Consider the following 22,125-nt stretch of genomic DNA (forward strand, 5'->3'; position numbering starts at 1 on the left):
AATCAATTCTTCTTTTGTTTTTTTGCATTCAATTGGCTTCAGAAAAAAATGACGGATGTGGTAAAGTCAACAACTAACCATATGCACTCTCTAGGCCTCTACACTTTTTTTTTGTTTTTTTGCATTCAATTGGCTTCAGAAAAAAATGACGGATGTGGTAAAGTCAACAACTAACCATATGCACTCTCTAGGCCTCTACACTTTTTTTGTTGCATTCAATCGGTTCCCAAAACTAAACCTCTACACTTTTTTTTGTTGCATTCAATCGGTTCCCAAAACTAAACTTTAGTAGGTTGAATCAGTAAAATAGATGTATCCCCTACAACTAAAAAGAATAAAACGTGAATATTTTTTGGTGCAATATTTGTTTTGGTTCGTTCTCCAACCGCCCGTGATCCCGTCTCCCTTATAGGAAAGAAACGTCGATGCAAGGAAACAAAACCCGCTCCCGTGATTCTGGCCGCGCCGCCGCCGCACCCCCATCGCACCCACCCTGCGCCCGTGCCCGCCCGCAACAGGTCGCGCCGCCGCCACACGCGGCCGCCACAGGCATGCATCCCCGGATGCGACACCAAAGCCGTCGCGCCGCTGGCCCTTCCTGTGCGACAAATTTGCTCACCCCTCGCCACCGCTTCATCGCTTCTCTGACCTACGCCGCCGCCTACACGCCGACGGACGCGGCGCCGCCTCCATGCCATCGCTGCTTCGGGGCGCCGGGTTCCTGCACGTTCCCCAGCCAGAGGCACTCGGTCACCTCGCCACAGCAGCGGCGCGCGGCACAGTGAGGGCAGGGCAGAGCGGCGCGGCTCTTCCTCATGAATCCGACTGACGGGCGCGGACGGCGCGGGCAGCACGGCGGCATGATCGTGGCTCCTCTACCGGTGGCGCTTGGCCCTCATCACCTCGCCACAGCAGCGGCGCTCGGCCCCATCCACCGGCCGGCTGGCGGCAGCGCACGCACCGCTGCCAACCTTCTCTCCAGTTTAGATCTCAACCAGGTGAGTCCCCTTCTTATAGGAACTGGGTTCCCTTCACCCTTCTCCTGCTTACCAAGATAAGAGCGGCGGCCGACGCAGATCTGCTTCGTCGTCGATCCGTTGGACGGCTTCGCCCCGCCCCTACTCCGACTCCACCGAGCAACCGTAGCAGATCTGCAAGGAGTCACGGCCCACGCCTTCCTCTTCGACGCGCTCAACTGCGGCCAAGGGCGACGCCGCCGCCGGTCCTTCCCGACGTCCGCCTGCTCCTCTTCATCGATGGCCGCGCCACGCCGAAGCGCACACCAACCTCGCCAAACCTTGTCGTCGCCACGACTAGGAGGATCCCAGGCTTCACAGTCCCCGAGTCCAGTGCTGCCGCTGAAGCTGGCGCCGACAGGTCCGGCGACCCCGGTCTGCAGCCAACCACGAACGAGATCCATGACTGGTGCCGCCGCCTCGCCCGTCTCCGATCCACGCCACCGTCGCCCGTCCTTGACCCTTGATTTGCGCCTTGCTCATGCACCTTTCTGAGCTCTCCACGAATCAGCAGCTATCGAATAACATATGAGGAAATTCAAATGGACAAATGAAGGAAACAACATCGGATAACATACAAGGTACACTTCTTTACATGACATCCAAAGTTTTTTTTAGTTTTTTAGTTTTTGTTTAGTTGCGATTCCTGCAATGAACATTGTATTGATGAGCTAACTGCATTGTTTCAAACTCAGACTAAGGATCAGGATTGCCAAGTATAGCTTCATCCCCAGAGTCATCTTCCTCCTCGCTAAGCTCTTCGTCGCTGGGCTTGTTTTCAGGAGTGATGCCAGCATCTGATGGTGTCCGCTTTGATGTTCGTGTGGTCAATCCTAATCAGTGATCATATCCAGGGAGGCGCAACTCATCCCTAAAGACGAGGTATGTATTTTTATCTTCAGTTAGTCACATTGAAGAAGGGCGGGCCTGATGCAAGCGGTAGAGTCTTACCGCATGTGACCGGAAGGTCCCGGGTTCGAGTCGCGGTCTCCTCGCATTACACAGGCGAGGATAAGGCTTGCCACTGACACCATTCCTCAGACCCCGCAAAGAGCACGAGCTCTCTACACTGGGTACACCCTTTAGTTAGTCACATTGAACCAATCATATTCTTTTCTGAGTCCGAACTAACAGGACTATTTATTTATGCTTGTAGAGAGTTCATGCTAGCTGTGTTTGGCTGGCCGCTGGCAAGGAAGTTGGAAGATACTCCCAGGAAATCAAAGCATATTATAATTGTCTTCCACAAAATGGAACGTAGGAGAAGAAACTTGTTAATTGAATTCTTAGATGTCTTTTCAAAGGTATATTTTGTTCAACTCAACATAATTTCAGTTTCTTTCCTTGGAAAATGTCAGCACACTTTTGCCTTGATATAAAATATCAGGAAGAATTTAGAATCAATGCTACTCGTCATAAACCTGTTCTACTAGGAATTCTAGACATATTTTTTAGTCTTTTTAGGGACAATAGCATCTGCATTATATTATTTTTCAGCAAATTCTTTTGTTTTATCTTCGTAAAGACATGATTTGCTTGAAGGAGCAATCTAATCTAGAAAAATGTAGTATGTTGGATTATTTGTTAGTTTTCTAAAATACATGTACTTGACCTTAACCATCCAAATCACATAGGGGATTCACAGTAAACTCAAAACATTTTTGTTGGTCCATTTGGTAGTCAATACATATTTCCTAAGTTTAATGTCATCTCTTAATCTTGATTACAGCAAGGCACGAAGTAGCAACTGGATGCTAATGGTCTACAATCCAGATTGATGGTACGGGCCGAAGCCTTGCATCTCCGCAGCAATCTCCGCATGTGCCGTCAGGTCTGCACTAATCTTCTTCTCATCTCCGCACCAACCTTACTGTCTTGCTTCTATTCCTTTTTTCTATATTCCCTACACAACTGCACTTGCCTTACTGCTTAATAATAGCGGCCTTAGAATTTTGCTTAACAAATGATGAATTCTGATATCGACAAACAAGCGATACCTGAATAACCTGAGAAGAATAACAATAAAGTACCATTCAGTTCAAATGTTTATTCAATAATCACTTCAACGTGCTGTCTGAAACCTGAATGATGAAAATATGAATATACCAATGTGTGTCTTACAAAGGAACACACAATATTCACCAATTATGGACGATGAATAGTTCCTTTATGTAATATTCATTTGCCATCTGCATTCACCAATAGGTGCAACACCAGCATCATTCTTAGAACTACCATCTTTTTTGTCATAAAAAAAACTGAATTCCATTTTGACTTATCAGCCCTGTTCGGTTTACCCCATATTCGGCTTGTTCGGCTTCTTTTTTCAGCCGTAACAGTATTTTTCTCTCACAACAATTCAGCCGAAACAGTGTTTTCAGCCAGTTTCAGCCAAGTTTTAGACCAGCGAACGGGGCCGGGTATTTAGTTATCTCATTGGGTACAATATTCACCAATTATGGACGATGGATAGTTCCTTTATGTAATATTTGTCGACGAAATATGGTCGGCAGTCTACCTAGGGGTATACCCAAGGTAGTAGATTGTCGGCAGACAGATGCGCAAGCTACAAATAAGATGGTGACGCAAGACAGCCACGAGGTTTTATCCAGGTTCGGTCGCCGTGAAGGCGTAATACCTACGTCCTACGTCTGATTGTATTGTTGTATGTCAATGAGAGATGTTTTTTTAGAGAGGTCCCCTGCCCGCCTTATATAGTTTAGGGAGCAGGGTTACAGATCTGGAAACTAATCCTAACCAGTTACAATTGCCATAGGTGGCCGGATAATGATTTCTATTCTAACCGACCAGGATCTTGCTTGATCTCCAGATCTGCCTTGATTCCTTGCGCGGGACTCCGAGCAGACTGGTCGGGCCGCGCGTCGTCTTCTAATGGGCCAGACCTCCTGGTCCGGGCCGGCCCAAGCCTAGCCGTAAGGGTATAGGGGTTAATACCCCCACAGCTAGTCCCCGAGCACCATGTATTATGTTGCGACACGCCGTTCGATCTTCAACTAATACGATCTGTCTTCATGTCATCTCCAACTGGCTGAAACATTGACCAAGCAAATGTGCCAGTATTCTGGTCAGCATAGAGAGCAGTAGACCACGATTATAGCCGAAGATTCCGGTTGTCCGAAGAATGCATGGTGCTCTAAAGAAAAAAGAAAAAGATTTCTTTCCTGATGAAGTGTGCCCACTTGTATTTCTGAAAAGAAATGTAAGTGACCCTTGTACAATAGTAGTTATGGCCAACAGTCAGAGCGTAGGTTTCGATAAAATAAGCACATTCACCGCAAGGTGAAGTGTGCCCACTTAGTCCCCGAGCCTGGTAGTAGGTGACGCAGGCACGTGGTGCCAGGGTCTAAAAAGAATTCCCAATTAAGTTGAGAATCCAATCATCATACAAGCGATACGAGATGCACCGGCAGGTGCATCGTACCGATGTAGTCTCCGAGCTTGCTGGAAGGCGAGGTATCAGCCTTGTAGCAAGGTCTAAGTGAGAAAAAATAAATGCCTCTCAACTGTATGTGAGTACAAATCACATGTAGTCGAGGAGAGCAGTCTTCGAGCAATGGTCGAAGAGTGGTCGGGGCAGTCCCCGAGCACGAGAGTCCCCGAGCACGATGGTGGTCTGGACAGTCCCCGAGCACGAGGATAGTCGCGACAGTCCCCGAGCACGAGGGTGGTCTGGTATATCCCCAAGCTCGGAAAGTGCGGCAAAAAATCATATGCCACTTGTACTATTATTTTATGTATTTATTTACGTGTTCCGTCAAGTCCAATCTGACACGTCTGGTAAAAAAAGTAGACGGGTATAGCACGTCATACTGCCTTTTTGTCTTGTCAAGTAAACAGTTGCATGACACCTGTCAGTAGGTGCGTCAGCGTGGGCCCTCCCACACTGGCAACGAAGAGGCGCATATATTGGCGTAGATCTCGAGGCTATGAAAACAACCGTCTGCGACGCGTGCGCACGTCTCCCAAGAATTCCAGGCAGACGAAACGACGTAACTCTTGGGTTAAATATGGTATAGGATAGGTAAGTTACTAATTATTGAACCCCATTGCCATTCGCAACCGCAACTTTCTTCTTCCTCTTGCCTACCCTAATACATCCGAAATCGCCACCAATCAATCCGCCGCCATTTCCCCGTTCACCAGCAAGGCCAGAGTCATGGCGAAAAGTGATGCGCAGAAGAAAGCAGGGGTCATGGCGAAGGAATGGTGGAAATCGAGAAGCAACGAGCAGACCATTGAAGACCTCGTCACCATGGGGGTACTCCACAACAAGGAGCTCGTAAGGTGGCGTGCGCCGGAGGGCGAAGGGTACCCCGATGCACAACCAGGTGAGATCGTGGTGTTCGAGGACTTCTTTAAACGGGGATTTGGGGTTCCGGTACATCCTTTTCTTCAGGGGCTCTGTCTTTACTATGAGATTGGGATTTACAATCTGCATCCCAACTCGATCCTCCTTATCGCCACTTTCATACATCTCTGCGAAGCATATGGCGGCTTCCAGCCCCATTTCGATTTTTTCCGCCATCTTTTCTGTCTGCGGAAGAAAGGAAGCGGCGGTTCAAAGATAGCCGGGAGTGTGTACCTCAACCTTCATGACGGCATGAAAGCCCAGTACCTGCACTGCCCATGGAACATGTCGCTAGACGACTGGTACAAGAAATGGTTCTGCATTCGCGAAGAGTCAAACACGATCACGCTGTGCGACGTGGGGTACATTCCGGAGAAGAGGACAAGCTAGTCAGAGAAGCCCGAGCACCTGGAACATATTCCAGAAATATTTGGGATGATCCCGTGGAAGAAACTGGACAGTCCGAGCGTGGTCGGGAGCTTCATCAGCCGTCGGATCCAGCCCTGCCAGAGGAGGGTACATCCTGGCTATGAGTATCAAGGTAGCGCAGACCCGATGAGGACGAGTCAGGGAGCGCTTGACAAAAACGAACTCAGAGCCAGAATTGGGGAGCTATTTAACTTAGCTGATCCAAATTATGCCAGATTGAGCGACATCGAGCACGCTTTCAAGCTTGCCCGACCTCCCCCAAAGGTAACTCATCTTGCCTTGTACCCGTAGACTTATATTGTGGTAGGATAAGTGGAAACTTACTGTGTGCACTCCCTTTTGTTTCCCAGGTTAATGGTCGGGATAGAGCGATAGTGTTTGTGTCGCCACCCCCTGGAGTAGAGTGGCCACAAGGAACTGATCCCACCACCCAGGCCAGCGTCGAGATCGAGGACGTCGACTGGGCGGTGCTCGAAGCTGGAGAGGAGGCAGCGGCCCAAGTTGCTAGGAAGCGGCCGACTGCCCCCAAACAATCGAAGAAGAGATCGGCAACCATCCTACTCACCGGGGGAGTGCTAAATATCAATGAACCCGAGGGGGGCCCGGAGGACAACCCGGCCAGCAAGCGTCGTCAAGCGATTTTTACTTGGTCGGACGACGACGCAGAGGAGGGAGAGGATGTAGACACCTTTCGACTTGTCCCTCGAAAGAGGAGGAGGCAACTAGAGCCGACGTCGGTGAAGGATGCAGCCGGGTCGACCTCGGGGGTACCAGGGCAAGGAACGCGATCGGCCATGGGAGCGACAACTCAACCGAGCACGCCACCGACCACTGTAGCGCAAAGGATAAGCGGCGGAGGGGTCGAGCACTAAGGCCCAGCGATAGTGCTGGATGTAGAGGGAGACCAGGAGTCACCCGCACAGCACGCAGAGCAAGTACGGACGAGGAGACACGCCTTCTCCACATCATTCCGTGCTTCCAATATGTAAGTATTTGTAACCTTGATGTAAGTTAGCAATTTGCATTGAATATGATTGCCTTCTGAACTTATCTCGGATGTACTAGTTCGGCATCCACAGAAAGTCCGGACCAGCTAGCTGGAAGTAGCGTGGCTCCGCCAATAAGTTCCGAGCAGACTGCCCAGCAGCCGGCCACTGAGGAAGCCGTAGTAGAAGATCCGTCGGGGCCTCAGCAAGCGAGCAGTCAGACAAGAGTCCCCGAGTAGGTGGATGAGGGACCAGCCGAGCCGGGCATGAGTGCTCCAAGCGCTAAACCTGCTGAGGGCAACACCTCAGCGTCGAGGGTGACGGAGCAGACTGAGGAGCAACGGCCGGATGTGAGAGCACAGACCACATCTATCGACGCTGCAGCTCATGGGAAGGCCGTAGTGATCACAGATGCTACTGACACCGGGCCAGCACCAGGACCCGAAGAAGAGCCCGAAGAGGACGAGGTGGAGGAAGACAATGGGTTGTCCATAAGGAAATCCCGGAGGTTGAAGAAAACAAGAAAGTTGAACGGGCGGCGAAACGGCTTGTGACGGAGGTGCAGGTAAGCTTTGCTTCACCCCTTGGTCTTGCTGTTTAGTCGTAGTTGTCTTACTTAACCATCTGCACACAGGACTTGATGAAGACCGCAAGGTACCGCAAGAAATGCTTCGACCAGATCGAGGGGATCGTTGCAAGCAACAAGGAGCTGATGGCTAAGGTGGAACGCTTACGCCAGCGGCTTGAAGCCGCCAATCATGAAAAGACGGTGGAAGAGTCCTAGAACCAGAACCTAGTCATCCAGCTCAGTAATAAAGAGCAGGAAAGAACAAGTAAGTAGCCATTTTATCATGCCGACTACTGACAAGTGCTGTTGCGTTGTTGGTAGTAACAACTGTAGTGCAGGCTTAGAAGCTGAAGTGATCCGTCTCTGAGAGGAGAACAGTCGTGCGGTCATGGAGTGTGATCGCCTAAACGAGAACAACAGAAAACTGGCGTAAGACCAGTCGCAGCTCCAGGACCACACGACCAAGATGACAGAGGAGCTGAAAGGTAAGTTGTCCAAACGCCTTTGCTCACTTTTGTTGCTCGCCTTATTTTGTCGTGGTATGACGTTTTAATAGCGTGTGCAGTTTGCAGTTATAAAAGTCAATGCAAAGAAGCATCTGGAGGCCATGATAAAAGACCGTGACGGCTGGAAGGCGCAATGCCAAGAGATCACCAAAGACTGTGACACCTGGAAAAGCCGGTGCTAGGAGGTGGCAAAGGGCATTTTGTCGGTCCTTAACCTCATCGATCCGGTGCTAGTAGAAGATGTGCCAAGGACGCCACAATCAGGATTGATCGAGAGATGCCAAAAGGCATAGGGATGGTTCCAGGAGTTCATGAAGGAGGCAGGAGAGTACGTAGGCACACATGTGCTGAGCATGGTACGTGCTCACTACCCCCTGATCGATCTCAAGCGCCTGGAGGCTGGATACCCGAAGGAGGTAGATCTAGACAAGGCCGAGGAGCTACGGATGAGCCAGCTGGACTTGTCGGCGAAAATAATTAGCGACATTAACCTGTGTGGAGGTGCGTCGCCATCCGTACAAGGAATGCCGTCAACAAGCCAGCCGGGAGCGCCTTTATTTTCAAGCCAACCGGCGAAGCCTGCGGTCTTGACCAGCCAGGAGTCGGCGGGGCCATCTTCTTCAGCTCGACCAATGCAAGAGTCCTCGAGACTCGAGCACGATGTCAGGCCCAGCGAGCAGCAGGTGCCGCGTGCCCCGACCAGCCATTAGTGTAGGCTATAGCTATAGAAGAAGATGTAGTTGTGTTATTGTAAACTTGGACCTTTTCAGGTAAGCTTGTAATAACGTAACTGTATAACAACATGAGCTTGTTTGTTTTGTAGAAAACATGTTTAAGCTCGGACGTCGTACCGATGTAACTAAGTTAGAATGTGTTGGCGTTCTGTTTAGTTGTACCAGTTTAGTTGACACATCATCCTGAAAGGTTTGTATGGCCCTGGTTTGTCTTGCGGTCAGAGTGTTTGTGCACACGTAGAAACACACAAGTCAAACCAGAGAGCACCTGTCGATCACTCGTAGCGTAGAGAGCGGATCCCATGCACGCGTTGGGAGAAACCGAAGATAGGGCCTGCTCCGAAAACCCGAGAAGAAATGGTGGTCTGTTTTAACTGGTAGAGTTAGAATAACAATAGACTTCGAAATGACACGTTAGAGTGGTCGGAGAAATCATAATAGCTTTATTGAAATAACTCGAAAGTACAAGAGGGGTACATATCTTAGTAGTTAAGCATAGAAACGGCTAAGCTTGTCGATGTGCCATGAATTTGGTACGTCTGTACCGTCTAGTTGAGTTAACCTATAAGATGTTGGACGTGTAACCTCCTTGATCATGAAGGGCCCTTCCCATGGGGTTGCGAGTTTGTGGACGCTAGCCTGATTCGTCTTCCACTTCAGGACCAGGTCCCCAACCACGAAGAAACGCTCCTTGACGTTCTTGTTGTAGTACCTGCGTAACACAGCAAGGTATTTGGCTGTACGTACATAAGAATCGAGCCGCTTCTCTTCTGCACTATTCACTTCTAGCTCCCGTACTTCATTGGCCGTGTCTTCATTGAAGTTCTCGACCCGTGCTGATCTGAAGGCTATATCTGCCGGGAGCACTGCCTCAGCGCCATAAACCATAAAGTATGGTGATACGCCGGTATTGCGACTGGGCTGGGTTCTGAGACCCCAGACCATGGCTGGTAACTCTTTGAGCCATCTTCCAGGAGCTTTGCCATTCTCTCTATACATCCTCTTCTTGAGTGCGTCTAGGATCATACCATTGGCCCGCTCGACTTGTCCATTAGCTCTAGGGTGTGTCACCGAGACGTATTTTACTACTATGCTCCTTTCATCGCAGAAGTCCCAAAAAGCGTTCCCGGTGAACTGAGTACCCAGATCAGTGATGATGCTATTAGGTATGCCGAAGTGGTGGATGACCTGGTCGATGAACGCGACAGCCTTTTCTGAAGATGCCTTAACCAGGGGCATGTACTCTATCCACTTGGAGAATTTGTCGATCAGCACAAAGACGCATGTAAATTTACCAGGGGCTAGTTTGAAAGGCCCGGTCATATCCAGTCCCCAACATGCGAAGGGCCAAGAGGCTGGTATAGTCTGAATCTCGTGTGCTGGTACGTAGATTCTCTTGGCGAAGAACTGACAACCTTCACAATGGCGGACTAGCTTCTCTGCATCGGCTATGGCTGACGGCCAATAGAACCCTACTCAGAAAGCCTTGCTAACCAGCGTTCTCGAGGCCGCGTGGTTGGCGCAGGAGCCAGAGTGAATTTTGTCCAGGAGATATTCACCATCCTCCTGGGTTATATACTTCATCAAGATTTCCTCTTTCGCGTTCTTGCGCCACAATTTGCCATCGACGAGGAGATACTATTTACTGCGACGCATCTGGCGTTTGTTTTCTGTCCGATCAGTGTAACCGCTACCATCTGTCAGGTACTTGATGAAAGGTACTCTCTAGTCAGGCTTCTTAGTGGTCGGAGGTGGTTTGGTGGTGTTTGACGCCGGAACCATAGCCACCAATAGCTGGTCTGGAGGCTTGTCGACCGCGGGATCTTCTAAGATGGAGGGCGTGAGCAGGTCTTGAACAAATACGCCATGTGGGACTTTGGCTCGGGATGATCCTAACTTTGACAGCACATCTGCTGCTTGATTTTTGTCCCGGACCACATGTGTGTACTCGATGCCATAGAACTTGCCTTCTAGCTTTCTGATCGCTTTGCAGTATGCGTCCATCTTTTCGCTGGTCATATCCTAGTCCTTGTTGAGTTGGTTGATGACCAGAGCCGAGTCTCCATAGACATAGAGACGTTTGACACCGAGCTTGACCGCAATGCGCAGACCGTGTAGGCATGCTTCGTACTCGGCGGCGTTATTAGACGCTGGGAAATAAATCCTGAGGACGTATTGGAGCTGCTGCCTAGACGGTGATACGAAAAGGACTCCTGCTCCTACGCCGTCAATGTTGAGAGAGCCATCGAAGTACATCTTCCAATACTCGATGGGCCCCTGAGAGGCAGGTGTGCTTAAGTCTGTCCACTCGACGATGAAATCGACAAGTGCCTAAGACTTGATTGTAGTACGGCTTGCAAATTCCAAGGAGAAATGGCATAGCTCCATTGCCCATTTGACGATGCGCCCGTTTGCATCCTTGTTGCGAATGATGTCTCCCAGAGGGTACTCAGTCATGACCACCACACGATATCCGTCGAAGTAGTATTTTAACTTTCGGGATGTGATCAGTATGGCGTAGATCAGTTTCTGAATCTGTGGGTACCTGGTCTTGGACTCATTGAGCACCTCACTGATGAAATAAATTGGTCGCTGTACCTTGTAGACGTGGCCAGGCTCATCGCGCTCGACCACCATGGCGGTGGAGACCACTCGATTAGTTGCCGCGATGTAAAGCGGGAGGGTTTCGTCTTCTCTTGGAGCAGTGAGGACCGGAGGTGATGTAAGGAATTGTTTCAGCTGTGTAAAGGCAGCGTCTGCTTCCTCCGACCACTCAAACTTCTCGGATGCTTTGAGCAGCTGGAAAAACGGTAGTCCTTTCTCGTCTAATCTTGATATGAAACGACTGAGGGCAGCCATGCATCCAGTAAGCTTTTGAACATCCTTCACCTTCTTGAGCGACTTCATGTCCAAGACAGCTTTTACTTTCTCTGGGTTAGGGCGTATGCCATCGTTACTGACGACGTTGCCAAGCAGTATACCAGATGGAACACCAAAGATGCACTTCTTTGGGTTTAATTTCCATTGGAATGTGTTAAGGGCTACAAAGGTGCGTTCTAGGTTGTCGACAAGGGTGTATGCTTCCTTGGTTTTGACAACTACATCATCAACATAAGCCTCGACAAGGTCGTCTTTTATCTCGTCTTTGAGGCAGGCCTGTATGGCGCGTTGGTAGGTAGCCCCGGTGTTCTTGAGCCCGAACGACATGGTCGTGTAGCAGTAGGTGTCGAAAGGCGTGATGAAGGGTGTCTTGATCTGGTCGTCCTTTTTGAGAGCGATCTGGTGATAACCAGAGTAGCAATCGATAAAGGAAAGCAGCTCGCAACCGGCAGTTGAATCTACGACCTCGTCTATGCGAGGTAAGCCGAAGGGGTCTTTAAGGCAGTGTTTGTTGAGATCAGTGTAATCAACGCACATTCTCCATTCCTTATTCTTTTTGCGTACAAGAACCGGGTTGGCTAACCACTCCGGATGATATACTTCTTTGATAAATCCGGCTGCTAGAAGCCGTGTAACTTCTACCCTAATAGCCTCCTTTTTGTCGCGAGCGAACCGTCGTAGCTTCTGCTTGATGGGTTTGGCCTTGCCATCGACATTTAAGGAGTGCTCGATCAAGTTCCGAGGTACATCGGGCATGTCGGCGGGTTTCCATGCGAACACACTCACGTTGCTTCTCAGGAACCTGACGAGCGCGTCTTCCTATTTAGGATCCAGGTTGGCCCCGATAAGGGCCGTTTTGCTGGGATCGCCGTTGACCAGCTGGATCTCTTTGTGCTCTTTGGACTTGATGTTCTTGCCGGGGGCCTCGAGCTCTGGGATCTCTAGGTGATCGGCTGGAGTCTTCTTGGCATCGAAAGTGGTCTCGGCCATGTGAATAGAGAGGTCGTGAGCCTCTGTTATTTTGAAGCTGTCATCCGCGCAGGTGTATGCTGCGTACACGTTGCCCCTGAGTGTTAGAATCCCTTCTCAGTAGGCATCTTGAGCACCAAATACCTGTAGTGAGGTATGGCCATGAACTTGGTGAGCACTGATCGACCAAGGATATAGCATGGTAGGTGCCTTCGAAGTCGGTGACCACGAAGTTGACGTAGTTGGTGCGGAAGTGGTCTGGGGTACCAAATTGCACAGGTAGCGTGATCTGCCCGAGAGGTGTAGAGCTCTGTCCGGGGAGAACACCCCAGAACTGTGCCTCATATGGCTTTAGATCAACCTGGGTTATCTTCAGGGCTGGCAAACTGTTCTTGAACAGTATACCGATGGAACTGCCGCCATCAACCAGCACTCTATCGAACTGAACCTTGTTGATACAAGGATCGAGAACCAGGGGAAAATGCCCTGGCTCAGGTACAGCAGCCCATTGGTCCTTTCTGCTGAAGGAGATCTTGCGGTGAGACCAAGGAGGGAGCCGTGGATCGGCGATGAGGTTGTCGGTGTTGGCCACGTTCAAGCAAGCGCGGACGAGCAGCTTGCGTTCTCGTTTGGTCTCGATGGACACTTTGCCCCCAATGATGGTGTGGACGTGATCGGTTGGCTTGACGTACTTGTGACGAGGATCTGCGTCTTCATCATCGTTGTCCTTGTTACGCTGTTCCCCTGCGTCGTTAGGCTTGTCGGATGTATCCGGAGCCTGTTGACGTGTGTAGATAGATTTGAGAACACGTCAATTCTCCATGGTATGGTTTGACTTGGGATGGAGCTGGCAGGGTCCTTTCAATGCTTTGGCGTAGTTGTCTTCGTAGTTGCGACGTCCGCCACCTTTTTTAACGGTGTTGACTTCGCCGTCATCTTCCCGAGCACGCTTGCCCCTGTAATCGTCACGGCGATTACGCCGCTGATTACGCTGGTCGCGGTGGTCGCGGGAATCGTTGCGCTGGTTGCGGCGATCAAAATTGTCGTTCCGACCACGGTTGCCGCGGTAGTCGTCGCGGTGTGGGGGTGGTCGGAGCGTGGAACCCTTGCTGCTTCTTCGATGATTATCTTTTTAGCATCATCGGCATCCGTATATTTTTTAGCAGTGGCTAGGAGCGCTGTGACCGATTCAGATCTTTTGTGGAGGAGCTTGTCCCTTAGGGCGTCGTGGAAGCGGAGACCAGTGATGAAAGCTTCAACTGACTCGTTGTCGAAGATTGATGGGACTTTGATACGCATCTCCGAGAAGCGTCGGACGTACTCGCGCAGTGGCTCATCTTTGCGATCTCGAATCCGCTGCAGATCATATTTGTTGCCGGGTTGTTCGCAAGTAGCAATGAAGTTGTCAATGAATGCTTGCTTGAGCTCTTGCCAAGAATCAAAGTAGTTCGCCGGCAAACTGATCAGCCATTGGTGGCCTGCATGGCCGACGGCGATTGGGAAGTAATTAGACATGACGTGCTCGTCAGCCATGGCTGATCTGCACGTGGTTTCGTAGAGCATGACCCATAACTCGGGGTTCTCCTTGCCATCGTACTTCTGAAGTTTTTCGAGCTTGAAGTTCTTGGGCCATATGACTTGGCGAAGGTGTGGAGTAAACTGCTTCAAACCCGGAGGGCCGTGGGTAGTATCATATTCCATATGGCGATAGCTTTCGTGGGATGTACGATCGTTGGCTCTTTGGTTAATGTGATCGCGCAGATCGCGTTCTCTGAGGGAATGGCGGAGATCGTTATTGCCATCACGGCGATCTTGATTGCCATCCTGGTTGACCCTGCGACCGTGGTTACCACGGCGATTGTCACGGTTGTCTCGTCGATTATCGTCCCGGTTGTTGCGACGGTTATCATCCCGACCACCATCATGACCACCGTTTCTGCCTTGACGGTTGTCTGATGGGTCGTTGTTGCGCGAGCCACGTTGGTTGGGTGACTGTGGGCGACTTGAGTACTGGCGACTGCGGGTTGATTCGACTAAGACGGACGGAGCCTGAGCTTGGTTTGCAATCTCTGCGGTTTGGGCCATAGCAGCCGTCAGGTAAGCTTGTACATCATCACGAATTGCTTGAGTTTCCGGGGTATTGGGTAGTCGTTGCATTGTTGCCATAGCAACAACTACGTTGGCGCTTGGAGTCCAGAAGACCTGCTTTTCCCCTACCCTGTCAAAGGTATTGTTGAGGTCACGTGGCTGGCACCTTATGCATCGTGCCTCCTCTTCTGCCTCGGCTTCGGCTTGTCGGCGATTAAACCGGTCAATATTGCGTGCTTCGCGTGCTAGCCTTTCTTGTTCTGTTTCGCCAACTGCCGGTGGTTCGTCATTATTGACGACATTGATCAAGTCTCCTCGCCTTGGTGGGAAGGATGGGAATCGTGGGTACCTCGGGGCGTGGTCTGGGATATCCAGATCGTATTCAACGCCTTCATCATCATGATGCTGGGGCTCGGTGTGGACGGAGCCATTAGATGCGATGTCGGATAGGGAGCTTGGGCCGCCCTCTTGAACTATGTGAACCGATCCTTCTTGATACTCCTCAATCCAGACCATGTTGATGAAGTTGCGCAGGTCGTAGGGCTGAGCCTGGTAGTTCTCCATCGAGGCTTCGCACTCGGAGGGCCGGAGACCCGTCGCGGGGGCTGGTCGGCGACGAACGGAGCGCCCTTCAGGAGTAGACGTGACCACGAGATCCATACCGAGTCGTGCAGGACGACTGGCCCGAGTTGGTCGGGTAGATATGTTGTGGGTAGTGGTTACCTGCACGGTAGGTTGATTTTGAATCGAACTTACCAGAGCTAGGGTTTCAGCAAGTTTGGTGCCGACCCGATCGATAGAGACGAGCAGGTCGGTGTTGTCGATCTGCCTCCCTTTGTAGCGAGGAAGCGGACGACGGGTTGTTGGCGTGGCTGAAGACGATGCTGGTGTGGCCGGAGCCAGATCTACCGTGGTCGGAGCCGTAGCCGATGCAGATGAAGCAGTGGTCGACGCAGATCGGATCCGCGCCTCCTCCGTGGTCATGGCGATGAAGTTGTCGGAGCAAGTGGTCCAGGTGATCTGGTCGATGGTGAACGTGAGGCCGTTCGGCGTAGCCATGGAACCGGGGATGATGACCATCTTGTTCTTCTGGGGAGCAGTACGTACACCCCCCTACCTGGCGCGCCACTGTCGACGAAATATGGTCGGCAGTCTACCTAGAGGTATGCCCAAGGTAGTAGATTGTCGGCAGACAGATGCGCTAGCTACAAACAAGATGGTGACGCAAGACAAACATGAGGTTTTATCCAGGTTCGGCCGCCGTGAAGGCGTAATACCTACGTCCTGCGTCTGATTGTATTGTTGTATGTCAATGAGAGATGTTTTTTAGAGGGGTCCCCTGCCCACCTTATATAGTCTGGGGAGCAGAGTTACAGATCTGGAAACTAATCCTAACCAGTTACAATTGCCATAGGTGGCCGGATAAGGATTCCTATTCTAACCGACCAGGATCTTGCTTGATCTCCAGGTCTGCCTTGATTCCTTGCGCGGGACTCCGAGCAGACTGGCTAGGCCGCGTGTCATCTTCTAATGGGCCAGACCCCCTAGTCCGAGCCGGCCCAAGCCTAGCCGTAAGGGTATAGGGGTTAATACCCCCACAATATTCATTTGCCATCTGCATTAACCAATAGGTGCAACACCAGCATCATTGTTAGAACTACCATCTTTTTTGTCATTAAAAAAAACTGAATTCCATTTTGACCTATCTTGGTATTTAGTTATCTCATTGGGTACATTGATCTTTTATTCCGTGTCCACTTTTTATCCTGTGCAGCAGCTAGATAATAGATTTTCAACTATATATGCACATTATGTATCTACTTTGGTTTTTGTTATGAGGCATCCACTTTCTTTTGAGATGCTAAGCATTAGTTGGAGCTTACTAGGTGAGTTTTGTAGGTATACACTAACTGTAGAAGGGGAAGGCACTGCACGTGACTATCTTTCACAGTCTGGATTATATGATTTTGCATGGCCTTTAATGATAATCAGTGCTCACAACACATCTGCTATGAATCCTTCTGTTGTTAGGCATAGTCCTGAGCCAGTAGCAAAGGGCAGCCATGAACCTTTCAAGGTATTGGTCATGCTACCTACTTTGCACCAGAGAAAAATTCGTGTAGCTTCATTGATCTGATGGCCTCGGGAACATAGAGCTTCCTGATCCCACTATCAAGAGAGTTGAGGACAAAGCTGCTTAGTTGGTTGATAAGGTGTCGCAATTTCTCAGGCCATCAAGAAGGATCCCTCCTTTGTGAAAAATGTTAAGAAAATTGTTTGTTGGGTGGAGCATTTTTTGCAGCTAGAAGCCTGGAAATGCCACACCTTGTACAGAAGCCAATGTAATGCCAATCATGCATGTTGGTGTGCTACCAGAAATCTGAACGATTTGTTGGGACTAATGCATTCATTTACCCTTTGCAGATCCACAGTGACCACCGGAGGCAGCCAATATAGTTTTCACTTATGGGGTCATCTACGTGGTTGGCCTCAACATCATAACGCAAGTTAGCTTCACATGTCCTTGTTCTTCCCTGAATCTTAAAGCAATATGAATATGGCCAGCCCTTTCATTTCAGTCACCATGTGTCATATGATGTACTGAACCTGCTAATACTTGCAGATAAGGATCTCCTTGAGCTGAGAAAATCAAAAGGGAAGTACGCATGGTTCCTATGCGATGTATGCAAGTTCTACTTGGACTGGCACGTCAAGTCTTATGGTTCTCCTGGCAAGTTGCAACAGTAGCTTTGTGTTTTATATGTGCTGCTATCTTCAGAGCCAGGACACTTTCAGATCATGTTTCTGGTTTGGGTCAGTGATTTTCCTCCATGATCTGGTGATCCAGGCAGAGCAGGAGTGCACGCCAATGTCAAGCCAGGGAGGTGGTGGTGCTGGTCGGCAGGCGCATTGTCAGCCTGTTCATTTGGCTGTTGCTTATCGTAAACGATCGTAAATTTTCAGTCGGAACAATATTTTTCTCTCACACAAATCAGCCAGCAGTATTTCTTCACGAACCAGCAACGATACGAACCAGCCAACCGAACATGCTGTGTGGCATTCAACATGGCGACGAAGGTGGGCCGGTGACGTAAGGCCATCCTGCCGGAACGGCTGTTGTCAGGCACAGACTGGGAGCCACATGATTGCTTCCCTGCTTAGATCAGAGATAAGTCAAGCTGGTGCTTGTGCATGATTTCGTTACAGGTATCAATTGTTTGGTCTACTTTATGTCTATAAATTTTGGAGATTTTTGGGCAAATTCTTCAAATGCAAGCAGACACAACAGAAAAAGGCTAAGGTACTGCCTCGACGGTGCAGTCTCCACCATGATGACCTCCAAGCACTGCGGTGGCACTCCACGACGGCCTAACTGGCCTCCAGTTAGGCCAGACCAATAAGAAGTCTCACTAAACCCAACCCAAACCAAATCGGCCTAGGTTTAAAGTTGTAGCATTCTTTGTGAGCTACTGTAACGAATTTGAAGGTATACAAAGATGGTCCCTAGTTTCTAGCTAATCAGTTCATCGACCGGCCTTTTTTTCCTTCCTCATTACAGATCGTCATCTGCATCTGCTACGCCCACTCCGAGACGGCCGCTTCGTCATCGATGCTCACAAGAATGTTCCATCCTACCTCAATGGCGGCCTCCTCTTCCAAGAAGCCATCGAAGAAGTCGTCGGTGCCACGGACGACGAGGCTGTTACTTGTAGCCGTACGAGCGGTCTCCTCGTCTCTCTCTTCCAATAGCTGTTCGATTGAGCGGACTTGGTTGTTCCATGCGTCCACAAACGTAGCCTCCGCGTTGGCCTCCCGTCGTCGCTCGCGCTCGACCTCATCGGCCGTGTCGGTGCTGACCAAGACGTACTCAGGCTCTTCCGGCTCCACCGCGGCGTAGGCTGCAGGCTCCTGATCCAATTCGGAGTAATCGACCTTCGTCCCACTGCTCTCTGCCGCAGTGGTGGCGCAACCTCCACTACTATCGATGACGCCGACGGCACCGAGACCGAACACGTACGTGAAGGCGTCGCTGTCCTTGTGGCGGCGACGCTCGTGGTACACGAGGTCCGGGCAGCAGGCGTGCGCGCGGGCGAGCGCGAGGAGCGTCTCCGGCGGGAAGCAGAACTTGGGGTCGTAGAGGAGGGTCCGGTCATCGGGTTCCCAGCCAGCGATGACGTCCACCATCGTCATCTCGTCCGGAGCGTCAGCGATGATCATCGTCGCTATGACTCGTGCACACGTTCGCGCGCTAGCTCGATAATTGGCAAGTCGTTGACTCGGTGACGGACGGAGCAATCGACGTTGCCGATTTTTTTTAAAACTTTTTAAACTGTTTTCAAATATGACACCATTTTTTTTCTTCAAAATTAACATTTTTGGCTGCGCCTATTCGCATGGCGCGACGAAATCACGCTGCCGCGCCATGCATGGGGATGCGGCAGGAGCGACGACCAGGGCCGTTGAACGCTGACGTGGCCGGGGCTGCCACGCCGTGGATCTGGGCGTGGCACTAACACGCCACGGCGCATGGCACGGCAAGGCCCATCACAGGCCCGCGGCAAGGCCTCTCTTCCCTTTCTGTCCATTCCTTTCTCTGTCTCGTTCGCCGCCGCCCGACACCGCCGTCACCCGCCCGACCGCGCCGCCACCCTCCTGTCGCGCCCGCCCACGGCCTTGGGCCCTCCACCGCGCTTCCAACCCACCCTCTGTCTCCCCATTTCTGTTTGCCCGTGCCCGCCGCCGCGCGCCGCCGTCACCCCCTCCCTTGGCTCGTCCACCATCGGCCGCGCCTCCCTACCTGCGCCCGCGCTGTCTCCCCTAGTGATAGGCTGGGGGTCAGCCCCTTGGCCGCCCGCGCCGCCTCCCTTGGTGGGCGGCCGTTCAGCCACCGTCGCCGTTGGCCTCACCCGTGCCCGCCGCCGCGCGCCACCGTCGCCCCTCCCTTGGCTCGTCCACCGTCGGCTGAGCCTCCCTACCTGCGCCCGCGCCGCTCCCTTCCTGTTTGGCCGTGCCCGCCGCCATCACCCCCTCCCTTGGCTCGTCCACCGCCGACCACGTCTCCCTACCTGTGCCCGCGCCGCCTCCCCTGGTGATAGGCTGGGGGTCAGCCCCTTGGCCGCCCGCGCCGCCTTCCTTGGTGGGTGGTCGTTCGGCCTCCGCCGCTACCGGTCTCTGCGGCGGCCCTCTCCGTCGTCGAGGCTGACCCCCAGGAGCTCTCTCCATTGTTTCTAAGGTATTCTCTCCTCCAAGACCCTCATTTTGGTGATTAAATTTTGAATGAATGGATTATTGTTAGTGATTTGGTATAGTTAAGTAGTTAGAATTTAGGGTATGGTTAGGTAGCTAGCCTTTAGGTTTTTGTTAGTTAGGATATTGGGTTTAGGGTTTGGTTAGTAATTTAGGGTTTAGGTTTTTGTTAGTTAGGATTAGGGGTTTAGGGTTTAGGCTATTGTTAGTTAGGACTTTGGGTTAGGGATTGGTTAGGTAGTTATGGTTTAGTTAGTTTGTAGCAGTAATGGTAGTTAGTATAGATACTAGTTTTCATGTGTTGGTACTTAGTAGTGCGTGATACGACGATTTCAACGACTTGATGAAGTTTCCTAAAATGTTTTTGTAGATGGATTGTTGTGTCCGAGTTTTTTACGGAGAAAGTGTTAGGAAAGAAGATGGTATGTTTGAAGATATGGAAGAAGAATTGGAATGGTTTGATGAACCTCCTAGCTTTGACGACCTTTGTGTCCGTTTGAATATAAAGTTTGGTGGTGATTTCACAGTGAAATAGAGGTTTGATAGTGGGAAGACTTGGGCACACTATGTCCTGATGCCCTTGCGCGACCCTGCTCACTGGTCCCGCTACAATAGGGTGCTTCAAGGTTCTAATGTGCCCATGCCTGAGGTGGTGGTGGAGAATGGGTATAGGATGCAGGGTCTTCAGGACGGGCCATCCAATGACGGTGTTGGAGGCAATGAACAAGAATTGGGGGTCGAAGGGGAAGTAACTCAGGGTAACATGGATTTGGACGGTTAGTTGATGCAGGAGCAGTTTCATTCAACTCTAGTAGGTTGTATAAGCAATGACTTTGATGTGAACGAGTTCGAACGGGAAGAGGAGGAGGAGGACAGGATCGGTGATGCAGTTAGCAGTGATTCAGACGATTCTGATGGTGACCAAGGAGGTAGAAATGCTATGCCAACACCGGTTGATGCCATGCCAGTACCGGTTCATGCTATGCCATTAGCAGTACCAACTGAGGTACTTCATGCTATGCTGGTTCAGGGTAGACTAGTCACAGATTTGATAGAGGATGATACACCCAATGATTCATGGGGTAGAATTAGCGAAGCACAGCAGTACGTTCCACCACCACCTTACACAGCGACAGAGCTTATACAACTGAGGTCGATGAACGTACCTTTCAGTGGCGTTCTGAACTATAGGGATGTCAGCATGACATATATGATAGTTTGTTACGAATACCGCTCTGTCTAGCAAACTCACGCATGTCCTTCTTCCGCTGTTTAACGAACTGGTCAACGTAGTCAGGTCCGTATCCCCTCTTTCGTGCAATTAATTGCCTCCCCTTCAACTCATCCAAGAACCTAGCTTGACCATCATAAGATTTCCACTTGCATTTCCTAGTGCTCTATTAAAACGAAAAATTAGATCATAGGTCTTAGCAAAAGAAAAAAAAATATAATTTCATATTTTCCACAACAATAACCAACCACATCATAGTCAAACATATGGCCGCAATAATGGCCTATTCTAAGCTCCGAAGGGACTAGGTCGTAGTTGGATTTAACACCACATTCGCACAAGACAGGTGGTGCTTTGAAAATTACCCTTTCTTTCTTCTTTTCCTTTTCCTTTTCCTTTGACATCTCTGGTCATTGATTCTTAGGATCATAGAGCCACTTCTTGAAAAGACACTTCGCAAATGCAAACACCTAAAAAAGGTGCATTAGTACATCAACACCTATAGCTCAACATTTCAACAGATACACTGTCCACTTGCTTCATGTTTGTTTGGACACACAAACTCCAACGTATTCTCAGGGTTTATCACAGCTCGATCTCCGCAATAGCACAGAGGAGGTTCCTCGAGTCGTCTAACTGCAGCTAAGTGCTTCTCCTTAGCCGTCATTGGTGGAGGGTTAGGGGGAGGTGGAACCCACCGCTCGCGTGGATGGCTCCCTCTCCAACAATCGTCGAAAAGAGGTGCATTGGGTCAAACTTGTCTGCACCGTCGATCCACTAAAGAAAAAGCACATCTCGTGGGCCTACACAATAAGATTCCAATGAAATATTAGTAACTTAGTAACACAAATGAAGAAAAAAACATACATAAACAATTACTTACATTTAAATGACTGCATGTGTAGAAGCAATGAGCCACATTGTCCGGATGTCTCGATTGAAACACGTCGGCCGGACGGCCACAGTCACAGTTAGGGATAGGGAGGTCAGGAGGGACGGGGACATCTTTGCTAGACTCGTCGGGGTACAACTCTCTAGGACGACCCCGTTTTCGCCACAACTGCTCCCGATACATGTCTTGCATCTAATAAAACGGTTGTAA

The 22,125-nt window shown here is 50.4% G+C and overlaps 2 long non-coding RNA genes across 11 annotated transcripts; both read left to right on the forward strand.

Annotated features, from left to right (window-relative positions):
- Positions 1 to 456: 456 nt before the first annotated feature.
- On the forward strand, positions 457 to 18,927 carry LOC136490939 (uncharacterized). Of its 10 annotated transcripts, none has more exons than XR_010767912.1 (8): positions 457 to 998; positions 1,077 to 1,597; positions 1,712 to 2,089; positions 2,173 to 2,320; positions 2,746 to 2,847; positions 16,970 to 17,065; positions 17,169 to 17,752; positions 17,867 to 18,927. It is a non-coding gene; the product is annotated as an uncharacterized lncRNA (long non-coding RNA). The 10 variants fall into 10 exon arrangements; XR_010767913.1 differs by lacking the exon at positions 17,867 to 18,927 and having other exon boundaries at positions 17,169 to 17,280; positions 17,398 to 17,771; XR_010767914.1 differs by lacking the exon at positions 17,867 to 18,927 and having other exon boundaries at positions 16,970 to 17,052; positions 17,169 to 17,280; positions 17,398 to 17,771.
- Positions 6,200 to 7,825, forward strand: LOC136490940 (uncharacterized). Its single transcript, XR_010767920.1, has 3 exons — positions 6,200 to 7,365; positions 7,435 to 7,633; positions 7,707 to 7,825. It is a non-coding gene; the product is annotated as an uncharacterized lncRNA (long non-coding RNA).
- Positions 18,928 to 22,125: the final 3,198 nt, after the last annotated feature.

This window comes from Miscanthus floridulus, chromosome 11, assembly GCF_019320115.1.
Source record: "Miscanthus floridulus cultivar M001 chromosome 11, ASM1932011v1, whole genome shotgun sequence".
NCBI classification, from domain to species: domain Eukaryota; kingdom Viridiplantae; phylum Streptophyta; class Magnoliopsida; order Poales; family Poaceae; genus Miscanthus; species Miscanthus floridulus.